Source organism: Prionailurus bengalensis, chromosome A2 (genome assembly GCF_016509475.1).
Source record: "Prionailurus bengalensis isolate Pbe53 chromosome A2, Fcat_Pben_1.1_paternal_pri, whole genome shotgun sequence".
Taxonomy (NCBI): Eukaryota; Metazoa; Chordata; class Mammalia; order Carnivora; family Felidae; genus Prionailurus; species Prionailurus bengalensis.
In genome coordinates this window covers 165,026,402-165,054,285 of record NC_057348.1, presented here as the reverse complement: position 1 = coordinate 165,054,285, position 27,884 = coordinate 165,026,402, and the positions used below count along the sequence as shown (strand labels likewise).

The window sequence follows — 27,884 nt, the reverse complement described above, 5'->3', positions numbered from 1 at the left end:
GGTAATCCTTAGTTTTCTGAGGCTTACTTTAAAAAAAATCAAGAGACATTTTTATTAAGACAACTTGATTCTCAAACAATTGATATAGAGCTGACATATTTTTAAGATAATACCATATTTTTTAGTTAGTTAAGTAAGAGCAGATTAAGGCACCTGGGTGGCTCAGTCAGTTGAGCGTCTGACTCAATTTCAGCTCAGGTCATGATCCTACAGTTTGTGAGATCGAGCCCCACGTCAGGTTCTGTGTTGACAGCATGGAGCCTGCTTGGGATTTTCTCTCCCTCTCTCTGCCTCTCTCTCTCAAAGTAAATAAATAAACTTAAAAAAAAAGTAAGAGCAGTTTTCCCATCCATGGACACCAGTTTCTCTTTAGAATCCTTATCTAACGCCAGGAACTCAGATCTAATGAATGCTGGGAAATTTGCAGTGAAATACTAAAGGCCTTATTCCTGACACTGGTCTTACATATTAGAACCTTCACTGAAGTCCACTCACTCATGCATGGCAATACGCGTCCAGCACCTGTTTTGGCCAAGACATATACGAAACAATCCTCATCCTTGAGATTCTCAAGGGCTAAAAATTGAGACAAATAACTGACCACACCAAATGACAGGTGTTATTATGGAATAACCCAGAAATTGTGGGACAGTAGAGGAAACAGAGGCTCTCAAAATAGTTTCTAGCAGGCACAGATTTAGGGGAGAGGGAGGCAGGCCAGTAGAGAAGTTCACCAAAGAAAGGCCACTCCAGGCAGAGGGGCAGGAGACCATGGAAGATACCAGAATGGGACAAAGAGCCCAGACCATTGAAGAGCTGGTCCTGTGAGCTGAGCAGGGCCTCAGCTGGGAAGAACACGCTGAGAATTCCACATCTGAACTTTTCCTTTTAGGGACCTGAGGGATGGCAGAGGGTGTGAGCCAAGGGCAGCCACATTGAGGTGTCTATACCCGCAGATGTGAGCCAGTAATGGCGACAAGCTGGAGGCAAGAGGATCACTGGGAAGCCAGTGGACGCTCCCCCAGCCACTGATGGTCATCAGGCCTCTCTGGTGCTGGCAGGGCCCATGAGCAGGGGGGTCCCACCACGCTCCCCTCCAAGCCTGGGGTCCCCAGGAGAGCTGCATTCATTCACAGCACAGACCAGAGTCAGAGCTGGTCTGGCTTCTGATAGGTGCGGTTCTCCATCTGCACCTATCGGCCACCGGGAATGAAGTCCATGCCCCCAGGCACCTGAGTGTGGGACCTGGACAAGTCCACAGGGTACAGGCTATTCACACCTACATCAGACTCGGTCCAGCCTAGCAACTCTCGGGATACAATGGAAACAAAACAAAACACTATACTTGTAAGCCAGTCCGTCAATAACCAATGACACTTGGGTAGGCAAGATGAGCCCTCTTCAGATGCTTCCGGCTGTGCAAGAAGAAAGGTAATGTAGACAAAGACCCCACGGACTCTGCAGTGTGAGCCCAGGAGGGCCGATCCACGCACCACAAATGCACAGTCAGGGAGCTTTCCAGGACTTAACAGAATCAAATCCTGACTGTTCGTCATGATTATTCCTTGAGGTGTGCAGTGAAGGCGGGGAGGTCTCTGAACCCCGCCTCGCCCCTCAGCGCGCTCACAGCATGGTCAGGAGGGCCAGGCCTCTGGACTTCCTTTATCACGACATAAACAAACATCACTGAGAAGCATCTGATTCTCCGCAGACGAGCCCTCTCCAGAAAATCCTGGCGTGATGTGCGGGATTTAAGGGGAGCTAGGAGAACATCAAGCCGATACAAGCCCTTCTGTCTGACCAGTTTTCCCCTGTGTCATAATTCCCGTCTATCGGCACAGGCATCATCTTCCGTAGTCTGTGTTTTCCTCTTACGGCCTCCCCGCACTACTGCAAAACCCTGGAAACAGAATCTGATCAGTACACTCTGCCCTCTGCTGTCCACACTTAAACAGTACACAACCCTACCTCCCCTCCCACGTCAACGCTCGCATCAGGCTTGTGGATGGAAACAGTCAGGTACCAAGGGGATTCTACTTGTTTGCTCAAAACTGCCAATTTTTCTGTTTTCAAGGGATTGAGTTTTTTTAAATTTTTTAATCTTTATTTATTTTGAGACAGAGAGAGGGAGGGAGGGAGGAACAGAGAGAGGGAGACGCAGAATCCGAAGCAGGCTCCAGGCTCTGAGCTGTCAGCACAGAGCCTGACGCGGGGCTTGAACCCACCAACCAGAGATCATGACCTGAGCCGAAGTCGGACGCTTAACTGACTGAGCCACCCAGGCGCCTCAAGGGATTCAGATTTTTAGACTAATTTCACTAGCTGGATTTTTCCTTGCAATGCCTAGGGAAGTTGAAGAAAGAAGGAAACCCCTGCGCTCTCCCCAACAATCTGTTCTTTGTTAACGAGAGAGGTATATACACTCAACGGAAAGGCATCCTTAGAACACAGTCTGTGTGAAGGCTTAGCATAAAGTGGTGACACAAACAGTCCCAGGGCCATTAACGTAATACACCATTTTCCAGGGCAACCGTATGATCCTGGGGATTTGTTTCAAGATAATGTGGTGGCAAATGGATGAGGTGGGATTGACCAAGTTGATAGTTATAAAGCTAGTCAATGACTACAATGAGCTCATTATATAATTCCCTCTACTTTTATTAATGTTGGGAAGTTTCCATAAACTTGTGCCCCCATCTTAGTTCAAAGAACACTGAGAGGCTGGGGCTGAGGGGTAAAGGCGTGAAATTTGGAGGCAGAAAGCCACGGGGGTGGATGGATGATGCAGGTTTCCACGTCCTCATCATGCCTCTGCTGCTTATAACGGGGAGGGGGAGGCCGTGGGCAGGTCACCTTATCTCTCTTAGGCTCACCTTCCATATTCGAAAAAAGAGAACAATAAAACATACCCCACTGGGTTATTGCGGGTATAAAGTGAGATTGGATTAAAATGCCTGCCACGCAGCTGGTAAATGCGAATCTTTTTTTTTCTCCTTTTTCCAGCAAGCCCCAGATAAACGCCAGTGGTCAGTGAACACAGCCAGTTCAAGCAACTCCCTTGTTAGGGATCACCCTTGTAGTCCCTGAGTGTTTTAGCCTCTCAAATGCAAATGTGTCAAAAGATCGTTGATTCAGGGGCACCTGGGTGGCTCAGCTGGTTCAGCGTCTGACTCCTGGTTTTGGCTCAGGTCATGATCTCATAGTTCGTGGGTTCAAGCCCCGCATCGACAGGCAATCCTGCTTAGGATTCTCTCTCCCTCTCCCTCTGCCCCTCCCCTCTTCACTTGCTCTCTCAAAATAAATAAACTTAAAACATTAAAAAAAAAAAGATCATTGAATCAATATCAGCCAGATAGAACACGCATGCACAAACAAAATAAGCTATTTTATACTGTGTTATTTTTGACTGTTTTTATATCATAGCATTCTTATTCAATATCATGTATATACCTCAAGCCTACATTTTATCACAAAGGATGGTTTAAAGGCATTATGTACCAGAGTTCATTAGCCAATTTCCAAGAGCTTGGTCCACGGATAACCCACTTTATCAGACACCATTTGAATGAACACTACAAATACAGTTTCCCACACCTTCAATTAACCAAAATATTTGAATAACACTCTATGCTACCAATTTTATTTTTCTGGCAACAGAGGGCCATTCCGGCTTAAAATGGATTTGAATAGAGAGAACGGAGTTATTTTCTGCAAGAATGTGTCATTCAGGAAAAATGAACCCGAGAAGAAGCAAATGCAGAAGTTGAAGAGAACTCTGGAAGCATGTGTATTAGACCTAAGACGTCCACTTACTGGTATGTCATTTAAGTGACCACATAAAACACCTGAACGTTTTCCAGGGCCTTTTCATAAATTAATAGATGCATCACAACTGTCCTCTGAGGGATTAATGTACACATGTGCCTAATTTTATAAATTATAAATTATATGGATGGAGGCTTAAAGAGTTCCTCCATGTAATTAATGTGTGACAGTTAGGATCTGAAGTGTCTGAGTAACTCTTCCCGCCTCACCACACCGTGCCAGTCCGTGCAGAGTGGGACGCATCATGACAGTGGCCGCCTGTCCCCAGCATGGGATTTGGGGGAGGGGAAACTTTTCCTTACTTTTTGCCATTTCCCCTGGATTCATGTCCGCTTAGTTGAAGGACAATCAGAATCTACAGGTGCACTGCATTTGAGAAAGACAGATTTATTTTTTCTTTTAATTTTTTTAAATTTAATGTTTATTTATTTTGAGAGAGAGAGAGAGAGAGAGACAGAGCACGAGCAGGGGACGGGCAGAGAGAGAGACACACAAAATGAGAAGCAGGCTCCAGGCTGTCCAGCACAGAGCCTGACACGGGGCTCGAACTCACGAACTGCGAGATCATGACCTGAGCTGCAGTCAGACGCTCAACCGACTGAGCCACCCAGGCACCCCAACAGATTTCTTTTTAAGTCCTTCTTTTAAGTCCCCACATAACTGGATACTTTGCAAAGCTATGTTTCTACAGACAGGAGAATGGCTCGTAAGGAGGAACAGAGTAAACACTAACTTAAACTCTGTCAAACATGAGAACATTTATTCATGATTAAATACGGTATTATTAACAGAAAACAATGACCAGTGGTCTGTGACAACCTTGAATTCCAAAGAAGTATCAAAATATGAATAATGGGCCAAATGCTTGCTTGCATAAATATCATTTGCGTATTTTCAAAACGTGCTTTCTTCTCAAACTTGGGTCCAGATACCAGCGCTTACAAAGCGTCGTAGCACAGGAGACAGAGTTTTCCTGTTTTCAGCTTTACTGCTAATTCAAGATCTATCCAAATAAAATAATGATTGTGCATATTCCCAGTGCCAAATATAAGGATAATCTGGAATGTGATCTCAGGGACCCATCTCTTGGGCACAACAGCCCTTGCCCTGTGCGACTCTGCGATCTGATGTCTGAGCCTAGCACAAGGACCCCAAGGCCTTATTACAGGACTGGCTCTGAGATCTTAGAGCTGACGCTTTAGTTGTGGCTGATTTTTTTTCTATCCCTTAGAAGAGGGGTGTATGTGTGTGTGTGTGTGTGTGTGTATACATGCATATGCAGGGGGGACCAAAAAATGTGTGTAACGTGACAATTCTCATTGGTTAATTCCCAATTCAGAGGCGGTAAAGATGTGAATTAAGTCCGTAGTGGCCTTACTAAGCTCCTGACAGTCAACAGACCCGCCTCAGAGGCCCCCTTGGACAGGACGTCCTCTGTGTCACGGGCCCAAATGTCAACTCTTCCCTTTGGGGGATGGCAGCCTCCCCTCCTGGCCTCTCTGCTCCCTGGGTCTGTGGCTCTGGCCTGAAGCTGTGGCTTGTGCACAAGGAGGCCCCTTCTGGTCCCTGCAAGAAACCCTTCATAGGCTCCTCTCCTAGATTTGATGCCCCGGCCCTGCCTCAGGGTCTTATGAATCGCCTTCATTACCCAGTTAGTGATGTCTCCTTGCTTGGGCCGCGGCAGCCTAGCCAACACCTGTGCTCCAGAAAACCGCTCTGGCCATGGCCACCAAAGTACCGTGGAACCCGAGTTCACGGGGTCCCTTGCTGCTTTTGTATCACTTGCCCCTTACGGGGCCACCTTCTTACTTCAAAAGCAATTTTCCCCTTGGCATCCGTGTCAGCAGCATCCTTCTCCTCCCGAGGCTTCTGCTCTACCTGGTACACGTATACACCTTCAAACATCCTGAGTCTGTCCACCAGCCGGCTACTCCCATGGCACCACACATTTTCCCTGAACCATCTCGGCTCCCATAGCTCAACCATCACTAACAGTAATGACACCGAAATGTAAACCTCTCCGGCCCAGGTCCATCCCATCAGGCTCTCGATGTCCAAACTGGCTTCTCTTGTCTCTCTCGTCTGGCCCTGCCCACCGGCCACTGTATTCTGCACACAGGGCAACGCCCCTGAGGCCACCCTGGGGTTTTCCCAACCCCATCAGACCGCTCAGCTGCTGCAACAACATACGATGACGAGTCGGCCTCAGTGTATCTTCTCACAGATCTGGAGGCTAGAAGCGCAAGGTCAGGGTGCCAACACAGTTGGGTTCTGGGGAAGGCCCTCTTCCTGCTTGGCTTCCAGAAAGCCTCCCGGTCAAAGTGTCCTCACACGGCCGAGAGAGCCAGAGCACGATGGAGCAGGCTCTCTGGTGTCTCTTCCAATAAGGACACTAAGCTCATCACCAGGGCCCCACCCACAAGGCCCCATCTAACCCGCCACCTCCCAATAGCCCATCCCCATATTCCATCACGTTGGGGGCTAGGACTTCCGCGTGTGAATTTGGCCCGATCCAGTCCATAACACTGACCGACCCCACCTTTCTCACCTAATCCATCACCAAAGTCTCTCAGTCTTTCTCAAACTCTTAAATACTTCTCACGCTTGCCCCCTTCTTCCTAGCGTTACCACTGCCATTTACAAAAGCCTGAAATGGAAACAGAGGAACGGAAGTCGGTGCCGCACATCACAATCAGAAGAAACCCATTCACAGCCCGTGCAATTCCAACCAGTCGACATTCTGCCTTCTCGCTTCTGTTCGCAGGCCACGGCAGCCGTCTCGACGAGAGCTTCTGCCCACCCATCCCCCGATTCCTCTCCCTCGACCAACACCACGCCTCTGGCCTCCAGGCTGGACGCAGAATGATTTTTATTAAACCTGAAGAAGACGTGGCCACGTGTCCGCTTCAGCTTGCCATGACGTTCCATCACCTTGCAAGGACCATGTCAGTCTGGAACGCCACGCAAGAGCCCCGTGACACGCCATCCATCTCTGAGGCTCACCTCTACCCGCTCGGCCCCGCAGACACCATCCCTCAGGCCACCCAAGTACCTGAATGCGCGGGGCTCTCTTACGCCACTGTGGCTCTGAAGGAGCCAGCACCTCAGCCTGAAATATCTTTCTCCTTCTTCCCATGGTTATCTGCTATTAATCCGTCAAGAATCATCGTAGGCACTCCTATCTCCCAGGAAACGCTCCCCGACACCCTTGAGACAGAATTAAGTCTCTCTCTTCCTGCTCCCATAGGGCCCTCTGCATACTCCACCACTTAATAGTAAGATAAGGTGATGTGTTAAACCTGAAGGCAAGGACTGTTTTATTCATGGAGTGCCGCATGCTGAATCCTTGCGCTCGTAAAGAGATTAATAGGGGGGTTTTCAAGCCAACGCATCATCAACCTGTCTTCCCGTTATTTGCCCGAATACAAACTCCTCATCCCGGTCCTATAGCCCATGCTACCCAGCATGGTAGCCACCAGGTACTTGCGGCTATTTAAATTTATCTACGTTAAGATTAACTACAATTTAAAATTCAGTGGCACAGGCCACGTGCTCAGCAGCCACAGGTAGGTGTCGGCTACTGGAGGGGACGGCACAGATGCAGAGTGTTTCCATCACCACTGACAGGTCTCTTGGATGTTGCTGCTTGGGACCCTTCTCACAACATACCCAACTCTCTTGCTCATTTGCACGCCTGTCTCTCCCACCAGACTGAGACTCGGGCACGTCTGTATCCCCTGGCATTGGCCCCGCATCGCGCTGTAGCCGATATTCAGTGAAAGCCTGTTGTATGAATAAGCAAACCCTCTCCTGCACAATCTCTACGTGCCTCTCATCTTCTCTGCCACTCCTCCCCCTCGACAGAGCCAAACTCTAAAGCCCCCCCCCCCCGCCAGGCCCTGCTTGAGGACCCCCTTCTCGTGAGCTCCCCCGCCCCTTCCTTTCGTGATGGCGGGTTCCATCCGAAAGCCGGTGGGCTCTAGAGCTGGGCATCTCGCTCCTTCAGCTTGCTCCGTGCACCACAGCTGAGCAGAAGCTGGGCCACCTGGCCCTCACGCAGGCCAGCAGAGGGCTCTGCTGTGCAGGTGCACAGCTATCCAACTGCACGGCGGTGTGTTCACGAGCAAGCAGGAACCGGGTAGTGGCTGACATCTATCCCGGTCATCACAGAAATACTAAGAGAAGCCTTGGAAGAAGAATGGAGGTTTCCAACATTTAAAATATGGACATTCTGGGGATGCCTAGGGCAGGCGCGACTCAGGAGGGCTGCTGTGCAGGAGGAAAAAACCCAGCTGCCATCGGGAAGCGCTCGTGCAGGCAGGTCAGAAGAACCTCCAGCCCCCGGGAGCAGAACTGGGTCCTGTTCAGGCTCTGCTCCATCTGACCTGCCCCTGACGCGCTCTGGGGCCCAGCGGTGACAGGCAGGCTGAGCAGCTCCCCCTCGGGCCTGGCCCCACTCCATGCCTCGGGCTCTGCTTCGCCCACAAACACGGGCCTGGAGGGGACGATGGGCCCCCAGTGTAACTGCCTAGTTGGGGCTCACAGCTGGGCTTCGGAGGGCACAGCAAGGGGACAAGCTGTTTTCCCTTCCGGGACCATCTGCTCCCAGATATGGCAGAAGTCGTGACTTACGTTCGAAAACACACACTGCCTTTGCCTCAGTGGTGCCAGTGGCTCGTTCTAAAGTTTGCTACAGTTTTGCGTAAGTCACGTGGGCAGGTGCCCACCACTCACGACTGGAAGACAACAGACCAGCACGGGAGCGATGGTAATGAGTGAAGGCTCACAGGCAGGAAGCGATGAGTGGTTTCAGGGAACTTCACTCCGTCCGACTCGCTCACGGGCGAGGTCAAGGTGGGGGGCTGGTGTGGGGAGAACACCGTGGCAGTGGGCAGGGGGGAGGGAAGGGTAGCTGTGTGGAGACACCGTATGGCCACCCCAGAGGACACCACGTGATGGCCTTCCCGTGACCTTGCCCGGGATGGGGGCGCCAGCAGTCACAGAGGGCCCTCCAGACAGTGCTGTCAGCCCCGCAGTGACCCAACCCGAGAGTGTGCCCTTGAGCACTGATAACGGGCCCTGCTTAGCACCCAGCCAAGTCACAGGAGATTGAGACGTAGGTGCTAATGTGTGGAATGAGGTAAGGCAGAGCCCAGGCCCCGGCCCCATCACAGTGGAATGCCAGCTGAAGCTCACAGATGGACGGACAAGGCAGTGCTATCTTGGCAAGGGGGGAGGGCACTATCTGGTCCTTGAAAGGTTGGTGAGATTTTTAAAAACTGTCGTAATGTTTATTTTTGAGAGAGAGAGAGACAGAGACAGAGACTGCGAGTGGGGGAAGGGCAGAGGGAGAGGGGGAAGGGCAGAGGGAGAGGGAGACACAGAATCCGAAGCAGGCTCCAGGCTCCGAGCAGTCAGCACAGAGCCCGACGCGGGGCTTGAACTCACGGACCGCAACATCATGACCTGAGCCGAAGCCGGACGCTTAACCGACTGAGCCACCCAGGAGCCCCTGAAAGGGTGGTGAGATTTTAAAGCAGAGAGGGCAGAAAAGGCATGTGGCTGTCAACACGGGGGAATGGCCCACCAAGGCTGGAAACCCACAGTGAAGTTTTTGATTATCTGTCTTCATGGAGCTCTTCAATGAAGCCAAGTGAGGGCATTGGGGTCCATTACTGAAAGAGGCTTTAAGATGGCCTTATTAGGGGCTCCTGGGCGGCTCAGTCGGTTAAGCATCCGACTTCGGCTCAGGTCGTGATCTCTTGATTCGTGAGTTCGAGCCCCACGTCGGGCTCTGTGCTGACAGCTCAGAGCCGGGAGCCTGCTTCGGATTCTGTGTCTCCCTCCTCTGTCCCTCCCCACTTGGTCTCTCTCTCTCTCTCTCTCTCTCTCTCTCTCATTCAAAAATAAACATTTAAAAAAGTTAAAAAATAAAACAAAATAAGTAAATACATAAAATGGCCTTATTAGCACTGTACCGATACGCCCTTGCAAAAATAATGCCCTAAACGGCAAATGTTCCCCTCGTCCCTTAAAGTCGATGCCTGTTGCTAGTGACAGAAATGAAACCCAAATCCGATTTCCCGCTAACGGAACTCGAGTGTGCAGTGAATTGTATTTATTCCCACTGTTTCCCCCCAGTTCTCACAGCACTGTCCGTCCCACCATCCAGCCCCGGGCGGTGTCTGCTGTGTCACAGGAGGAACATGTGGACTCTCTCCTTCTTAAAGTCCCCTTTGCGTGTGCTGTCGGGTTCTTCTCTTTTCTCCTGGACGCTGTGGCTCTATAACCTGACGCTGGCATCTTCCCCGCACCGGCTGCTTCTCACCGCCGCTCGCCACCTGCTCGGTCAGGGTTTCACACCGACCCCTTCCAGAGCCCAAACCACCGCTCTCCGCGGCTGCGCTGGCAAATCAGCGTCCGAGGCTGATTGGCCTCTGGCTGTCTCACATCCGCTGTGAGATTCTTTACTGTCTGGGTCGCCGGTTTTGATCGAAAGGTCCCTCCGAGCCTTCGGGTTTATTTTCCCAATACATGGGTGAGTCCGCTCATCTTGGGTCTGCAGGCAGTGACTCACGTCTACGCTGCTCCCCACATCTGCTTCCTGTAACTCGGGAGTCTGCAAACTGCTTCCTGTGTGCCAAAGCTGCCTCTGCCCATTTTCATCAGCAAGGTGTCTTCGGCACGCGGCCACTGTGCGCGGCTCCTTCCGTGCCACGCCCGCAGGGTGGCATGGATGTGACAGACTGTGTCACCCTCACAGCCAAGACTATTTACAGATCTGGCTCTTCCAGAAGAAGTCTGCCAGTCCCTGCACCAGACCGGTGATCTGGAAAGCCAGTTTTATCTACATCTCTACTATAGTTTTTAAGATTTTTTATTTCAAATAGCAGAGAGGTGCAGACGTTTCGCAAACGATCCAAGGAAACGTGTATCTCCCGCCAATTCACGATGTTCCGCCTACACGCCAAACACGTATGTGATACAAGCTCTATTTCAAACATCGGGGGTTCCCAAGGGAATACAGCATGCCCTTGCACTTAAAGATCGCTGACCTAGCAAGGAGGCCGGGTGTGTGGAGAAACCATCTCAGCGAAGACACTTCACGTTCAACACCTACCGCCCGGGGCAAGGTGGACGGAACCGTTGATCTGTCCTATCCCCAATGTCCAAAACTCACCTCCCAGAGAACTCGGCACCCGCACCTGTCATCCATCAACAAGGAAGGGGGACTAGCTGCTTTCTAGCTGTGGAAAGGGACAGAGGGCTAGCAGATGACTGTGGGGGCAAGACAGAGCACGGGATGTTGGAAGGAAGGCCAAGGGGTCAGGTGCAGGGCCCGCAGGAGGAGGGCTTCACAGGGAGGGGCTGCCCGGAGAGGCGCCCTGCCGTAGGCATATAAAGACGAAGCTCGAGTCCCAACCGACAGCAGAAATGGGTCATCTTGGAAAGCAAACTTGTGGCAGAAAGCGTCCCCTGAGGTATACACGTAGTCATTTGACAGACTGGACAAAAAGCAGAGCAAAGGCAGTGCCGCTTTTAATGGCTTGTGACATTTTACATTTCTTTCTTTCCCAGATAAACTCTTCCCTTTTATTTTTCGTCCCCCAACACGGATTTTTACCCACTGCCTGGGAAGGAGCCGGAAACCCCAAGGGAGATGTGGCTGTTGCTCTTTGAAAGGGCACATCTTAAAAATAACCTCATTTCTTTTAAATTGGTCACAGCATGAAATGAGGTGTCTGGGAAGGAAATAATGAATAATGGAGAAATGCCAGCGACTTTGGGGTGCCCTTTGAGGAGGCTGCTCTAGACGTTCCTACTCCTTCATGTTTGGCCTTGGCAATGTATCATTTATGTCCTCGTTTCCACCCTGGACTGTTTGTTAGGTGAAACAGTGAATAAACAGAATGCCAGGCAGATGCAGCAACGCAGACTCTGAGTTAAGATCACAGTAGAGGCACAGGGCTGGATCCTGGAGGCGCTTGGAGTGGCCAGGACTCGTATCTCTCCTGCAGTCCTCTGGCCCCTGGGAGCCCGTGTCCCATGCCTTGTCCTCCGGAAGCTCAGATGCCAGTGGAAAAGGAAGAAAACGCAAGCGGCTTCCGGTGAGGTGTGATAGATGCCCCCACAGCTGTGCGCACAGGGCATCCCAGGTGCCCGTCACAAAGACCTTGAATCCAGATTAAGGGATTAGGGTGGCTTTCAGGAAGAGGGGCCATTAAAGGAGGCTACCTCCCCTAAAAGCTTCCACCAAGACAGCAGAGAATACAAACTGTAGCCCAGGGGCGCCTGGGTGGCTCGGTCGGTTAAGCGTCCAACTTCGGCTCAGGTCATGATCTCACTGTCCGTGAGTTCGAGCCCCACGTCGGGCTCTGTGCTGACTGCTCAGAGCCTGGAGCCTGTTTCAGATTCTGTGTCTCCCTCTCTCTGTGCCCCTCCCCTGTTCATGCTCTGTCTCTCTCTGTCTCAAAAATAAATAAACGTTAAAAAAAATTAAAAAAATAAATAAACTGTAGCCCAAGTTGCAAGGCGGAGAAGGCAAAGTGTGTTCAACAAAGAAATACCGGTATCCACGTATGTGCAGCTGGGGACAACAGGGACACGAGCGATTGCTAGCATAGGGACAGAAATAGCACCTGGCCAAGCCCACGCAGAGAGGCGTGGGCAGTGCTCACGGCGGGGAGGATCGAAACGTTCCCCTGCAGCCCTGAGTACCTCTCCCCACGGTCCTCCCCATGGTCCTCCTGTGCTGCAACGCTGGACCAAGGGTCATATTAGGGGGGGTATCTGACATCACCAAACTACTCCTCTGGATACAGGTTTGGAACATACAGGTTAGGACTGGCTTCCCAGGAACCCCCACCTCTCATGTGAGTGGTCACTACATACCCTTCTCCTACCTTCTGCCTCCCAGAGCTCACGCCCCACACCTCAGGGGCAGGGGAGAAATGAGGCCAGAACCTTTGTCCACTGGGAGCCAGCACTGGGTCTAGGCGTGGACGTTGTACTGTCTGGATACTTTCAAGCATGAGATTCCAGACACTTTCATGCTGTGACAGCGCAGAAGACACACAGGTTTTCTGTTTGCAGTCTAGAAGCTCTCTACTTTTGTTTTCGCCCCTCCCCCACCCCGCCAATTCATGCTTGCAATCTGTTTTGGGTAGGAAGAAAGAAATCGGAAATAGAAACAAAGCCACGCCTCCTCCTCTGACAATGACCTTGCCGGCAGCATCCTCTCCAGTGCTCCCAACAGTAGGGTGACAGAAGCAGGTGTATGTGCCCCGGGGTTTTGCAGTCACAAAATTAGCTATGTCTGGGTTCCCAGAACAACACAGCATGCAGCATCTTACAACAGGCCCATCAGAAGTCCTTACGGAATGAAGTGAGCCATCCACAGACCAGACGATGGTTGACATCTCAGGTTTGCAACGTCTTACTGTCATTCCATAAGTCTGGTGGCACCAACTAGCCCAAGAATCCCTTTCCTGTTTAACGCATCCAGCTGTGACATGGCCCTAATCAGCTGCGAATCCCCCAGAGCAAAATGCATGACATCTCACCACTGAGACTGTCCTAATTATTTATCTCCAAATCAGTTCCCTCTCCTCCTCCCCCAATGGCTTTTCCCAAAGGAAACGTCACCAAAAACAGGAAGCACCAATCAAATGGCAATAATGATTCAATAAACAGTCCACTGCACAGAGCGGATGAGTCAAATTGAGCGACGAAGATGTGTTCCTTAAAGTTCCGAGAAACACAGTCATCCCCCAAATATTTTAAATAACCTAAAAATGATATGCTTTGAGACAAAAGTCAGTAAGTCAGTGTTAATGAGTTGGGCTATGCCCCCACGCCTGCGAAAAAAAAGGTGTACCGCTCTAACCTCCAGTATCTCAAAATGTGATCGTATTTTGGAAACAGGGTCACTGGAGATGTAATTTAGTTAAGGTGAAGTCATGCTGGGGTAGGGTGGACCCCGAATTCAATGTGCCTGCTGTCCTCATAAGAAGGGAAGAGAGGGGTGCCTGGGTGGCGCAGTCGGTTAAGCGTCCGACTTCAGCCAGGTCACGATCTCGCGGTCCGGGAGTTCGAGCCCCGCGTCGGGCTCTGGGCTGATGGCTCAGAGCCTGGAGCCTATTTCCGATTCTGTGTCTCCCTCTCTCTCTGCCCCTCCCCCATTCATGCTCTGTCTCTCTCTGTCCCAAAAATAAATAAACGTTGAAAAAAAATTAAAAAAAAAAAAGAAGGGAAGAGACACACAGGCAGAACTGTCATGTAAACACGGAGGGAGGGACTCCAGGGACGGGGCCACAAGCCAAGGCACACCCGGCGCCCCCAGAAGCTAGAAGACCAAGAGTGGGTCCTCCCTGGAGGTTTCGGAGGGAGCACGGCCCTGCCGACCCCTTGATTTCAGACCTAAGGGAGACAGCACATGTCTGTTGTTCTGAGACACCCAGTTTGTACGGTTTGTCACAGCAGCCGCAGAAAACTAAGGCCACTGGAGACTGGCTGACTTTTTCACCTGGATATGATGTAAAGTAACCAGAGGAGCCTGTGGGGGCCAGAAATGCAGATTTCCTCTTCCTGACCCGAAATCTGCCTCCAAATCCTGCCACTGCCACAGGCAGACACAAACAAGTGGGACTTCCTACCATATGCACACACACCTTAGGTGGTAACACTCAGTGTGAAGTTCTCATTGAAAGCAAATCAAGTGAGGGGCGCCTGGGTGGCTCAGTCGGTTGAGCGTCCGACTTCGGCTCAGGTCACGATCTCGCGGTCTGTGAGTTCGAGCCCCACGTCGGGCTCTGGGCTGACGGCTCAGAGCCTGGAGCCTGCTTCCGATTCTGTGTCTCCCTCTCTCTCTGCCCCTCCCCTGTTCATGCTCTGTCTCTGTCTCAAAAAATAAATAAACGTTAAAAAAATTTTTTTTTTAAATAAAGCAAATCAAGTGAGCTTGAAGAATTCAATGCTTCCCGAACTTTTTGACCATGAACCCTTTTCTGCACAAGCAGAGACTTTAAAAAGGACAGCCTGGAAAATCCCTGTGTGTGGTTTCCCCTAAGCTCTGTGTTAACAAAGATCCAATCTTATTTCAAAGGAACGGCAAAGCTGACAGTTAAATATACACAAATATGACTGATGGTAAAAGAATTAGATTAAATTAGGTTCTTCATAATTGTATTTTTAAGTGAAATCTTATATTCTACCCGTCACCAGAATTTGTCGGAGCGCTGTGAACGTGAGAACAGGCCAGTACTGGAGCCGCACAGACTAGGAAACATGCCAGGAGCTGGTGATTCAGAACAATCGGATGTGCTCAGACTTTTCGACGTTGAGCAAGACTTGTGTCATGAAAGGAAATACGGGCTACGCTCCTCCCTGCAAGCAAGGTGTCGGGACTCCTGGGAGCTTCTCCAAAGACAGACACAGATTCTTCCTTCTCATTCCTACCTGGCTTGGCTGCAGTTTGCACACCTTGCCCTGGAGGTGAGCTGGGTGAAACAGACATTTTCCTTCAGTCTTTCCCTAAATGTATTTCTGTTCACAAAGCATCTCGATGCATGCCTCCTTGGGAAGGCCCTTCTTTGGGAAGCCAGCTTGGAAGGCAACAAGCTTTGAGTGACACCCGTCCAGACAGTGAGACAGGTGCCAGCGATGCTACCAGATCTTTCCAGAACCCTTGAGGCTCCAGTTACATGTACGGTGCATTAGCTCCTACACGGTGAGCGGGCGGCAGGCACACCTGGGATGCCATGTTGTTTTATCCACTAGAGTTGACCATCGGGCAGTTCATGGCACGTGATACCTCTCCATGGCTTCCATTGACCCAGTGGGCCAATCCCAGGGTATCTGGAGCCTAAGGATCTCTGAGTTTGTAGAAAACTCTCCAAAGACTCCCTGGACACAATGCTGGCTCTGTGTGCTTTGTTTGGGGAAGAGAAGAGTGTGCTGGTTGAGTGCAGAGGCTTTCCAACCTCAGAGAACCTCAGAAACCACTTCAAGTGAGGATTCGGCGGATACAACACAGTGGCCAACTCTCTGGTTTCTGGTGAGCCGAAACGAAGAGACTTCTGGAAAGTTTTAATGGAAACATTGCCAGTATAACTGCTAATAGAGGAAGAGGTAATTAAAATTCAGGCGTTATGTCGAAGCGTCTGAGAAACATCATGGGAAGTGGTTTAAGATCTCTGTTCACAGTGAGAACGTTCTTTGTTTTTATTTATTTTTAAAAAAATTTTTTTAACGTTTATTTATTTTTGAGACAGAGAGAGACAGATCATGAACAGGGGAGGGTCAGAGAGAGGGAGACACAGAATCTGAAACAGGCTCCAGGCTCTGAGCTGTCAGCACAGAGCCCGACGCGGGGCTCGAACTCACGGACCGTGAGATCATGACCTGAGCCGAAGTCGGCCGCCCAACCGACTGAGCCACCCAGGGACCTACGTCCTTTGTTTTTAAAACTGCTGTAGTCACACCTGCATCTGGCCATTTTCCACTATTCCACTCTGGTTCACAAGACCGCGCTTGCTGGGGATCCCGGTTCCTAGTTCTCAGGCTGGACAACCTATTTCCACGTTCCTTCAACTCACAGCTGGCTCACCCACGATTCTTTCTTCCACGTCTTCTAGCTGGACCCGTTCTGCCCACCGTGCTGGGCACGCATGATGTATCATACTTTGGATTCTCAATCATGAAAGGGACTCCCGAGGGAAGTAACGTTTCTCAATAACCATTTCCTACTTTCGTTTTAAGGCAGGGCCTGGCCCTGGAGGATGTCCGTGAACAGCCCTGGTGAGCAAGTCTGTGTTCTCTGATGGTGTGCCAAGGCTCTCAGGGTTAATCTAGGGGTCAGCTTGTGCTTCCTCATCTACTGTCGTCTCCGGAGGGGAGTGTGACCTAGGACCTCTAGTTCCAAATCCCCGCGTTTCCTCCAGGAATGCCACACAGGGGGGATGGAACACGGAGCCACGCTGAGGGAACTGGTAGTTAATGGTGACACCATCAGCCCCCCCAAAACCATGCTGCCCCTCAGTCCAGCTGTCCTAACCAGACCACTAAATCAACCCACCTATCAACATTATAGTTAAGTTTCAGGCACAAGGGATTATGGTTAATATTCAGTGCAGCTGTGATTACTGGAGGGCTTCCCACATCCCTCTACCTCCAGCTCCACGCCACTGTGTCCTAAAAGCACACCAGCCCTCCACCCATCCTTTCTAGAACAACTACATCTTTCAATAAGGACTTCATGACGTCGTGATGATGCATGGCACGCCAGGGACTATTTTAAGTGTTTCCCACATATTAACTTAAACTTCCTAACCAACTGGTGAGAAAGATACCATGATTTATTTCTCCTAACTGTATAAATAAAAAGACAGAGTCCAGAAACAGTTAAGTAACTTCTGGGGGCTAAGCAATGAGTAAATGGCGGGAAGAGTCAGTCAGTACTCAAGCTCAGGGGGTCTGAGTCGAGGGTCGTACACCCACCCACTGAGCCACGCTGCCCGCGATGAAGACCCTGGGAACAAGAAACGGAAACCAGAAATGGAGCCCTACTGGCGGTAACGTGACGTTAGGTGTGCGCCTCAGTGAATTCTGCATGCGACGCGTTGGTAAACTGCCACGTCAGCTCCGGTACGTGTGAGTTTGCTGGTCCTTGGGCTGTTACTCAAGAAGGGCTTGTGTTGTCCCAATACACTGTTTCATGTCAACTCGTATCAACAAGGAAATAGCCTTAAAAGTGCAGCTGCTGTACGGAAGGGGCCACGTTCCACTGGCCCTGTCTCCTGTTCCTCCTTTGGCCCTCATCAGGAGCGCTATGACTCGGGGAAGCACAGTTTGAAGCTCACGTCTCCAAACCAAAGCCTGGGGCGGGGGAGGAGGGGAGTCTGGCTTCTCTGACGCAGTCATAGTGGGCATTCACTGGCCGACACAGCACCGAATACACACCCTTGACCTTCCTGGCTGAACGCCCTTCACTCCCCGAGCTCTGTTTCCAGAGCAGCTCTGCTGTCTTACCTGAGAGGTTTCCCTCTCTTGACTCCCGCCAAATACCCAGTGGCCTCATGCCTCTTCCTCGGGCCACATGCGTGTCTCCAACAATCGGCAGGTGACTACGTTCCAACCGTGAGACGCTCAGTGCAGTGGCCCTGGGATCATCCCAGTGCCCCTGAAACCACACACCCTGACTCCTCACAGATGTAAAGGCGGGGGGTGGGAGGGGCGGCAGAGGCCCTGCTGGGTAGATCCCACCTGCACTGCCCTTCCAGCGGCTGGCAGTGCTGCAGGTGTCTGGGGCCCACTGGGTCCTCTCAGGCATGGAGAGCCAACTGTGGGGGTGTGCAGTGGCTTTTCACATGCACCACAGACCCCTCTCTCTCCCGGGACTTGAACTGGATGCTGAACTTGGAAACCTGGGCACATCAACTCACATCCCTACTCCTTAAGTAATCACAGCAGAAAACGTGCTTTGGTGAGTCTTTTGGCTCTAAGTGTCCTCAGGCACTTGGACTACTTCAGTGCAGGGGTCAGAGAGCTCCCCACGCCCAGCGATGCATCTCCTTATTATGGGTTGCATCATCTCTATCTAATTGCGTGCACTCTGGCCCCATCTGACAGCTCCAGAACTCCACGTGCTTATTAGCACATCTTTGGACGAAGGATGTAGCCTTCCCACAGCTCTCTGATTACCCCTTCCAAATGTGCCCGTGACGCAGACCCTCTCCCGATTGGAGGGCTGCTGCGCTTTCTTCCTTGTTCTTAAACAGCTCAGCCCAGTTCGGGGTGGGCAAGAGAGCACTCACGACACATACGTGCAAGCCAACCCTTGTCTGGCAACAGAAAATAAAACAGCCAATCTTCATTTTGCACAATTTGTTGATGGAAACTTGAGTCAAAGTGTCAGCACAGCCTTGAGCCGCCAGGCCACTCAGCTGGGCGGAGCAGAGGGAATAGGGATCAAACAGGGGTGGCAGTCTCTGGTCTCAGCCCCCTCGTAAGTGCAGCTAAGTCATGACTGTATTATAAAAATGGACACTAGAGACAGGAAAAGAGCCCCGGGCTAAGCACCCAGGCACAGTTCCTCTAGCAGAAACTGAGCGTTTTGGTCTGGGAACTTCAGTATTCCGCTAATGACATACGATTCCAAAATACTCTGAGTTGACTTTCCACCTGCCAACGGTCACGGAACCATGGAAAACCAAGCTGCGATCTTTTGCTTTCGCTTAAATTGCAAATTAGGTAATAGGAATTTCTAATCAAAACCAACTTATCACCTTCTTGTATTTATAGGAATCTCTTCTTCCCAAAGATACGCATTTTTCCCAATGGGACCTTCTTTTCTACTACTTTTGCTGATAACCACAAAAAGAGCCAGCAAAAATAGTCGTGCGTAGGAAATGTATATTTCACTCGCACTTATTTTTAAATTCAGACAAAATATTACAAACGCTAGACACTGACATTTAAAGCAGATCCTACAAAAGTAAAGCCTGCTGTTTCCCTAATAACCGTTTCATCTTCTCAACTACAGTCTTGAGTTGGAAGAGCCAACTTCCACTGTTCAGAATCAAATAATAAAGAAAATCCCAAAAAGGAGAGAATCTATTTGCAGACAGTCGTGATCAACCACGTACGAGGTTCAGAGCACTAATTTTAGAACCTTTCAATTTCAGAAGAAGTCCTGAGAACACGGTTAAAGGAACGTGATTATTCAGACAGAAGCAAAGACAGACTTTTCAGGCAGGATACCATTCGTTCGCTCGTCATTTGACAAATACTCACCGAGAACCTTGGGGGCACCAGGCACTGTACCGGGTGCCTGGATACATCAGAGGACAAACCAGCCACAGTCCCTTATGCTAGTTCAGCCAATGTCCTGATGGGGGCTGTAGGGGGCGGGGGCCAAAAATAACACAGGCATAAAAAGAAAATTATATAATTTTCTGGAAGATGATAAACACCTTCCACCTGAGCAGGGTAGGGAGTATCAGGAGTGATGCAATTTTGAATGGGGTGGGCAGTGTAGAGTCTTTGAGAAAGTAGCACTTTAGCAAAGACCGGCAGGACACCTGGGAAGAACGTTCCAGCAGGTGGAACGGCCAAGGAGAAGACCACAGGGTGAGAGTGGGGAGGCACATCGTCACAGGCCCTTCGTTCATTGTAGGAACCTTGGCTTTTACTCTGAGAGAGAGAAGTGAGGGGCCCTCGCATGGTTCCCAGCGCAGGAGTGGCTGGGCAGCTCTGACATGGGGCAGAGGATGCTGAGGGCAGCTCTCCTAGTGAGGTCAGAGCGAAGGTGATGCCCTTGACCTGCCTGCCATGAACTGGGTGGGCAAGACCAAGCAGATCTTGGATGATGATGGGCAAACCTTTCCTGGAAGCCCATTAAAGTAGGAAGATGGTGTCTGTAAGAGGAAGTGGGAGACACTGAGGGCCAGCAATGACCACTCAAGGTCCTTTCCTGCTTCAGAGACACCACGATGAGTCCCAGGAGCAATAAAAGGCTCGGAAGGCAAGACTGCTTTCTCCCCAGCTGTGGTGAAAGACAAGACCTGTTGGAGCAGAGGTGGCATGAGAAAGACCATGGGGAGGCGGGCACGGGAGCATTAGGATTCTGCTCAGGTGTTCTCCTTGTACCTGTGCAAACAACAGCCCTGCTGACTGATGTGATCCCGTCAGAGCCGCAGGACATCAACAAGGAAGCATAGCAGTGATTGAGTATTCAGTGAGGCCAGCAGCCCAACAAGGAAGCCAGATGCCCCGGCTCATCACAGCCAGCTCCCGTTTCTATAGAAACGGCACCCCTGTCTCTCATGGCATCCCCCTCTCCTTTTAATAGATAACCCGTCATTCGGGGGCTGAATTTGAGAGAAGCTCAAAAATCTAGAAGAAAGGAAGAGAAATTCATGACACTTTTCCCACATACAAAATGGCGATTAAATGACCATAGGCAGGGTGCTAATTGGGGAGAAAGATACCGGGCTACAGCTAGATGTTTCTGCTGACGTTTCCTATTATTCAGATGAAGACACGTACCTCTCCGTTCCCACAGAGCAAATAACCTCATCCCGAATCCACTAAGATGGAAAAGCGTAGCGAATGCCAAGGGCAGAGTCAGGGACCGAGACTGTTCTCCACACCGAGAACCTTCAGAGCCTCCCCCTGTGAACCAACCACCACTTCCCTGACTTGGAAGGTTTCCCGTCAAGGACCCAGAGCCTCGGCTCTAAGGCTGGCCCTCGTTGACACCCTGCAGGCCTGTGCTGGCTTCCGCCATGGCCATTTAGTGTCCTACCTAGCATCCCTCCCACTGCCCAGTCCCTGCACCCCTAACCCCTGCACACTGCCAGCATGTGCACCTGTCTTTCAAGGAATTGTTCCCACTTGCCCCCCAAATAAAGTAAGTGATGGAACAGGTAAGACTCATGCCCTACCACATCTGCAGTCCTCCCTGAAGGAATTTCTGATTCATCATCTTTGGGAACTAAAAAGTTTGACGTGAGACACAAGAAGGCAAGGTGAAACTACCCACCCAACCTTAGGAAGTGTCGATTCTGGCCGGGGCGATGATGTAACCGAGGCCCAGAAATGAGGAACAGACCACCCACATCAACACTCGCACCCTGCACTCCTCGGCTCCAACCAGGTTACGCTGTGGTAACATAATCTCCGTGTTTACAGACCGAAGTGCACAGCTTTCCCATTGAGCAGCCGCTCTCTGAAATACCCCTTGTTTCCATGGCAAAAGGAAGGTGAGTACAGAACCTGCCCATGCTGGTTCTGGAAGCTTCCATTTTGCAAGTGCCCCCCGCACCGCCACTCCCGGTTCCCCAGCCAAAGTATGGCGTGGCCACACCGCCGTCTAAGGGAGCAAGGGGACACAATCCCCAGAAGCATCTGCAGAGCCAAAGTGAAGACCCCTACACCCGCCCACATGAGAAGCCAGCCCTCTTCCAGCACTTAGCCAAGTGCCCATTTGAGAAAATCTAAACCAACTCGACTTCTCTGCCCCCGTTCCTCTGCTCCCCACCTTGTGGCGACCCTATCCGTCCTTCCACCTGACCGCTCTACCCGAACCCACAGAAGCTCTACCCGAGCCCACACTCCTGCTGAAGATCTGTATAGCTGGCAGCACATGCTGGCGAGAGAGGGAACGCGAGTGAGGAGCCACTAACGGGTGCGCTCACCTGGGATTCAGCAGCTCCCCCGCAGCACGATGCCCTCACACTTAGCAATGGAGAGCAGACGTTTGCACACGGGAAAAGACCGATGTGCATGATGAGAAGGACCCAGGAACTCACCTGCGAAAGCAGCTGGGTATTCTATGATGCAGCCCAAGTGTCCCAGAACACTACAGCCATCCCCTCTACGGATATTCCTGAGAAGATCTGTAAAGGTGGGTAGAGAGGGAAGTGCTCCCTGAGGCAGGAACAAAATGAGAAGGGAAGACAGGGGACCACGTGGCTTCGTCTACAGCTCTGTCCTTCCTCAGACGCTATGGCAATGAGGGTTGGTGAGCAGAAGCCATGGGAAAGCACAAGATGCTTGTGGAAGCATCTTTCCACAAGAACAAGAGTGTGGCATGAACATGGGGAAGCGAAAGAAAGCAAGAAAGTAGGCGGTCATGAAGCAAATGTTTAGTCTCTAAGATCAGATGCTTAATGGACAGATTCAGAGCTAAAAAGGGGGGTGCCTGGGTGGCTCAGTCGGTTAAGTGTCCAACTTCGGCTCAAGTCACAATCTCCCGGTTTGTCGGTTCAAGCCCCGCATTGGGCTCTGTGCTGACAGCTCAGAGTCTGGAGCCTGCTTCAGATTCTGTGTCTCCCTCTCTCTCTCCCCCTTCCCTGCTCATGCTCGCTCTCTCTCTCTCTCACACACACAAAAATAAAATATAACAATTAAAAGTTACAACCTGAGGGGCGCCTGGGTGGCGCAGTCGGTTAAGCGTCCGACTTCAGCCAGGTCACGATCTCGCGGTCCGTGAGTTCGAGCCCCGCGTCAGGCTCTGGGCTGATGGCTCAGAGCCTGGAGCCTGTTTCCGATTCTGTGTCTCCCTCTCTCTCTGCCCCTCCCCCGTTCATGCTCTGTCTCTCTCTGTCCCAAAAATAAATAAACGTTGAAAAAAAAAAATTTTTAAAGTTACAACCTGAAAAGAAAGCAAAGATCCCAGTGCACTCAGGAAAAGAGAAGTGTCCCAACATCCTTCCCACTTATTCCTCCAATATAACACACAGCTGAGCCCACTTCACCACATCCTGTTTGACACCAACTTTATCAATTTTTCCATTAAAGTCAAACTTAGTACAATCAATGCCAGACTGCCTGTATGCCAAGTGTATCCCTGAATAGCTGACTGTGTAATGGCTGAAACTGAGAAACTGGGACAGAAGTCTGGAGTGGCTACGGATTGTCAAGGACCCAAGATGCGAACAATTACCAGGCACACAGGAGACAATCTATGCAGATGACTGCTCAGTACAGGCGGTAACTCGGCACAAGTGTCTCAGTGTGGCCACTGTTGACCCCGACCTGAAACAAAGGACCGGAAGGATCTGGAAGATCCCTTGAATTCCCATCATGTACATTTCTAACCACAGGTACAACATTCAGCAGATGCCAGATGAACACGGAGCCCTTGAGTTCTAATTCCTTTACCAACTTTTCCTACTGCCACTCCGTACAGCAATATGCCACAGCGTGAATTATTCCACTGACCCATTTGCTCTGTTATGAGCAGAGGATGGCTATATGCGCTCACTTTTTGCTGTCGTTCTGAAATTGACATTTTGGTATCATTTTAAATTTTGTTGCATCTTTTTACATGTCAGATGATTGCTCGCACGAAAGAAAGAAAGGAAGGAAGGAAGGAAGGAAGGAAGGAAGGAAGAAAGAAAGAAAGAAAGAAAGAAAGAAAGAAAGAAAAGAAAGAAAAGGGAGAAAGAGAGAAAGGAAGGAAGGAAGGAAGGAAGGAAGGAAGGAAGGAAGGAAGGAAGGAAAGAAATAAAGAAAGAAAGGAAGGAAGGAAGGAAGGAAGGAAGGAAGAAAGAAAGAAAGAAAAGAAAGAAAAGGGAGAAAGAAAGGAAGAAAGGAAGGAAGGAAGGAAGGAAGGAAGGAAGGAAAGAAATAAAGAAAGAAAGAAAAGAAAGAAAGAGAGAGAGAAAGGAAGAAAGAAAGAAAGAAAAGAAAGAAAAGAAAGAAAGAAAAAAAGAGAGAAAGGAAGAAAGGAAGAAAGAGAGAGAAAGAAAGAAAAGAAAGAAAAGAAAGAAAAGAAAGAAAGAAAGAAAGAAAGAAAGAAAGAAAGAAAGAAAGAAAAGGAAGAAAGAAAGAGAGAGAGAGAGAGAGAGAGAGAGAAAGGCGTCTCCAGTAATTGGACCGTTCACACTGCAGTGGACCCCCTCTTGGGGCCGTGAACACCCACAACTCCAAAAGCTTTCAACAAGAAATGGGAAAGGATCACCTGGTGGCTCACTTGGTTAAGCATCTGACTCTTGACTTAGGCTGAGGTCACGATCTCACAGTTGGTGGGATCGAGCCCCATGCTGGTCTCTGCCCTGGAGCCTGCTTGGGATTGTCTCTCTCCCTCTCTTTCTGCCCCTACCCTGCTCTCTCTCTCACATACACACACAAAATAAATAAACTTGAAAAGAAGAGATAACCTCACCTCTCACGACTGTTTTAGAGCTTTCTCATTTTTATTTCTTTTTATTTTTTAACGGGATTTTGCATGAGGCATATGAAAGGTTTGAATAAAGTTTAGAAAACTGAGTGTATTGGAGAAAATTATTAGGGAGACAGGAAGCCAGTGTCTTCCCACCTTTAATGTCTGCTGAATCCCCTCCCCTTATACGATGCCCTTTATTTGTAGTTCTTCCAATGCTCCTTTACTCCCTTCCCACTCCCACCCCTGCTGGCAGGTGCCACCTTGAATGCATCAAATATACAATGCATGAAATATGATGGATACACACAATTATATAAACATATCCAGGACGATACAACAAGGTTCCCACTGATCCCCAAAAGCTGCTGTCCCTAACATAAGTCTTCCCAAACAGTAAACAACAGAAGACAGAAAAAATAAATTGGTCTTCTCAATTCCAAATTGGGAAAGATACCTATATCCCCATTCCATTTTGTTTTTTTTTTTTTACGTAAACATGTTAAGATTGACCCAAAATTATGTGAGGTAAAAGTTGAGATCAAAGAAATCCAAGCACTGTGGGAAGTTTACACACTGATTTTTACAATGACTGTGAGGCCCTGGAAAATCCTTAAGTTCCCTCTGAATGTAAAAAAAAAAAAAAAAAAAAAAAAAAAAAAAAGTGTGTGTGAGTGTGTGTGTTTCACTTCCATCAGGCATATTGCCGGAATGATCTTAAAGTCTTCAAGCTGTTCATCTACATGTGCAGCATGAGTGAAAGGAAATTTGTTTTTTTTTTTTAAGTTAAGCACTGTTTTAGGCCCTGAGAACACGGCGTCTGTAGCTACCCGAGTCTCCGTCTTCCCGGCACCCCTACAAGGTTCCGAGCCCTGCCTCGTGCTCATGTACAGCATCTGTCCCCAGTGCCTGCTGCACAAGCCACCGTCACCTCAGATGTTCTGATTCTGGGAAGCAGGATTTTCCCTACCTGGAATTCTACCATCTGGACCTTCCAGGCCACATTGGCTTCCAGTCTCCCTGCAAAATTACATCTATGTCTGTATCTTTATCATTTGTGGGGCAAAACTGAACATGTCCTGTGCTCCAAACAGATCTGGATGATGCTGGAAAGACAGCAAGAAATATAGGGAGGAAGAAAAATAAATCTATGGGGGAAAACATGTCAAAGAAGTCGGAGCAAAATCTTAGACTACTGTGGAAAAACTGTTTTTCCCTTCGGCAATTAGCACATCCATTTGGAACCAAATTAATTTAAACTGTTAGATTTCATAATGTTCATACTTTTTAAGTCCAATGATACAATTAAGTTCATTCCTCCACTCAATTATGGTACCACAGAGCATACTGAGAAGAACGCAGGATAGGACGGAAGGCTGAGTTTCTCTGAGGAGCACAAGTGACTTGCCAAAGACTATTCACATAATTACCTGGAGAGTTCTCATTTGTAAAATTAGACGCTATCAAATTTTAAAATGTTCTATTTCAGATAATTTCCCAATACTAGATCATTCTAAAGATAAATGTCCCAAAAGTCATTAATGAGAAAGGCTGACTGATTTTCTCTCTCTTTTTTTTTACATGTACATAAAATCAAAATCATGTGATTAAATAAAAGCAAATCATAACAGCACATGGGCACTCAATGCCCTTAACACCAAATTTATTAAGCAGAATTTAATTTTGAAAGGATTATTATACATATTATTTTTATAGGCAATGCTCTATGAAAGGGATCAATATTGTATATTGCACAGAGGCATTCTGCATGCAGTTGATAAATGCATTGTTATCATCAGAGTAATTAAAAGGAACAGGGTTATATACAATCAGCATGTACATCTTACTCAGCAACTCCTGCCAGTTGCTTGCAAAAATTAAACTCATTAATCATTCTGACTCTACGGGAGAAAAAGCTTTAGGTACAAAATTAAAAAGCTCTATTTCATGAAGAAGAAAAAAATGTCCAAAGCCAACATCTCGAGAAATTCCTGCCTACACAGTGATGCTAGAATATTAATCTCATGTAGGAAAATGAGTTGATCCCCTTTTCAAAAATATAAATTAATATGATGTTACTCTAATGCTTCAGACCTCCTTAAATCTGCAGGAAACACAGACAAGTAAATTATTTAAAAGTGGGTGCCGGCAGCACGAAAAAAAGCATGCCAAATAGAGTATGCTTCCGTGTCCACCTCAAGACGTCTTAGTGCTACACAGAATTCAAATCCACTGAGAAGGCATAATGTTCACTTTCCACAAACAACTTTGGCTTTAAGCAAACACACACTTTTGTGACTGGCTCTAGAGACCAAAGGCTTGTTAACACACCGAAATCTGTTTGTTATCATTCACAGTTGACAACTGACTCATGCAACTGAAAAGTAGTTGGGTTTACCCTTATTAATTTTTCAAGCCCACAGATCAGCTGTTTGTTAGGGTTCTCCTCCCTAGCCAAGGTGACTATGAAGACACAATGAGAATACTTATAGCGGCACTTTAAAAACAAAATCAAGGCGTAGTGCAGAGGCAAGGTATTTTTGATGCTATATCTGGCTTCACTCATGGTTCAGCGAGCACTGACTTTGCTTATGTCATGAGTCTTACTTCCTTCAATCTAGACAATTTCCCAATTATGACTACATTCTCTGTGCTGAGACAGTAAGCAAAATTTTATATAATTTTGTTACAGATGTATTATAATTTCAGCAAATTCTTTACAGACACAGAATTATATTTTTAAAACTTGAGTGATTATTCACTTTACCAAAACATTGACAGCGAGACTGTTTTAGGTAGTAAACACTTCCTATGCATTTAAAATACGTTCTGAAGTACAAAAGCTAAACTTTTCAGGACAAGTACTATGTCCAGCAGAGTGCTAAGGCGTAGTTTTATGTGGCATTAAACTCATAAGGGGACCTCAAAGCTTATCTGGTGAAACATCTAATATAAAAAAAGAAACAAAACCATAGAGAAAATGTCATTTTTACATGATTGCATACGTGGAACACCATGCTGGGATACGGATGGAATGGCGATACTATCACAACAAATAAAGAGATTAGGAAGAAAGGTATCTAGCATAAGCAGACGTAAAGAGAGGAGGGATGTTAGGGATACATTCCGTGCAGCTGTCTTGTCGCCATCGCAAAAAATGATGTAATGTCTAGTTGCTTGACATGTGGGAAAAAAGCTCAGAAGAGAGATCAAGATGGTCACCATCAAGGTCCTTCTAATTCTACAATCCTATAAAACAGAAAATAAAAACACCTTCAGAAGAAAGGCGAGGGGATGTATATTAGAGGACGGAAGCTACTTAGCCATCTTCTAATACAGAAGCTGTAGGATAAACTCGGCTCCCTTTACCTTCATTCTAATTTACCTGAAA

At 48.8% G+C, this 27,884-nt stretch overlaps 1 protein-coding gene and 1 pseudogene across 5 annotated transcripts in view; one reads left to right on the top strand and one right to left on the bottom strand.

Annotated features, from left to right (window-relative positions):
- The window catches only part of DPP6 (dipeptidyl peptidase like 6), a 945,711-nt gene that overhangs the window by 681,150 nt on the left and 236,677 nt on the right, over positions 1-27,884 (bottom strand). The gene's annotated exons all lie outside the window — the stretch shown is intronic.
- On the top strand, positions 21,731-23,760 carry LOC122488766 (annotated as a pseudogene).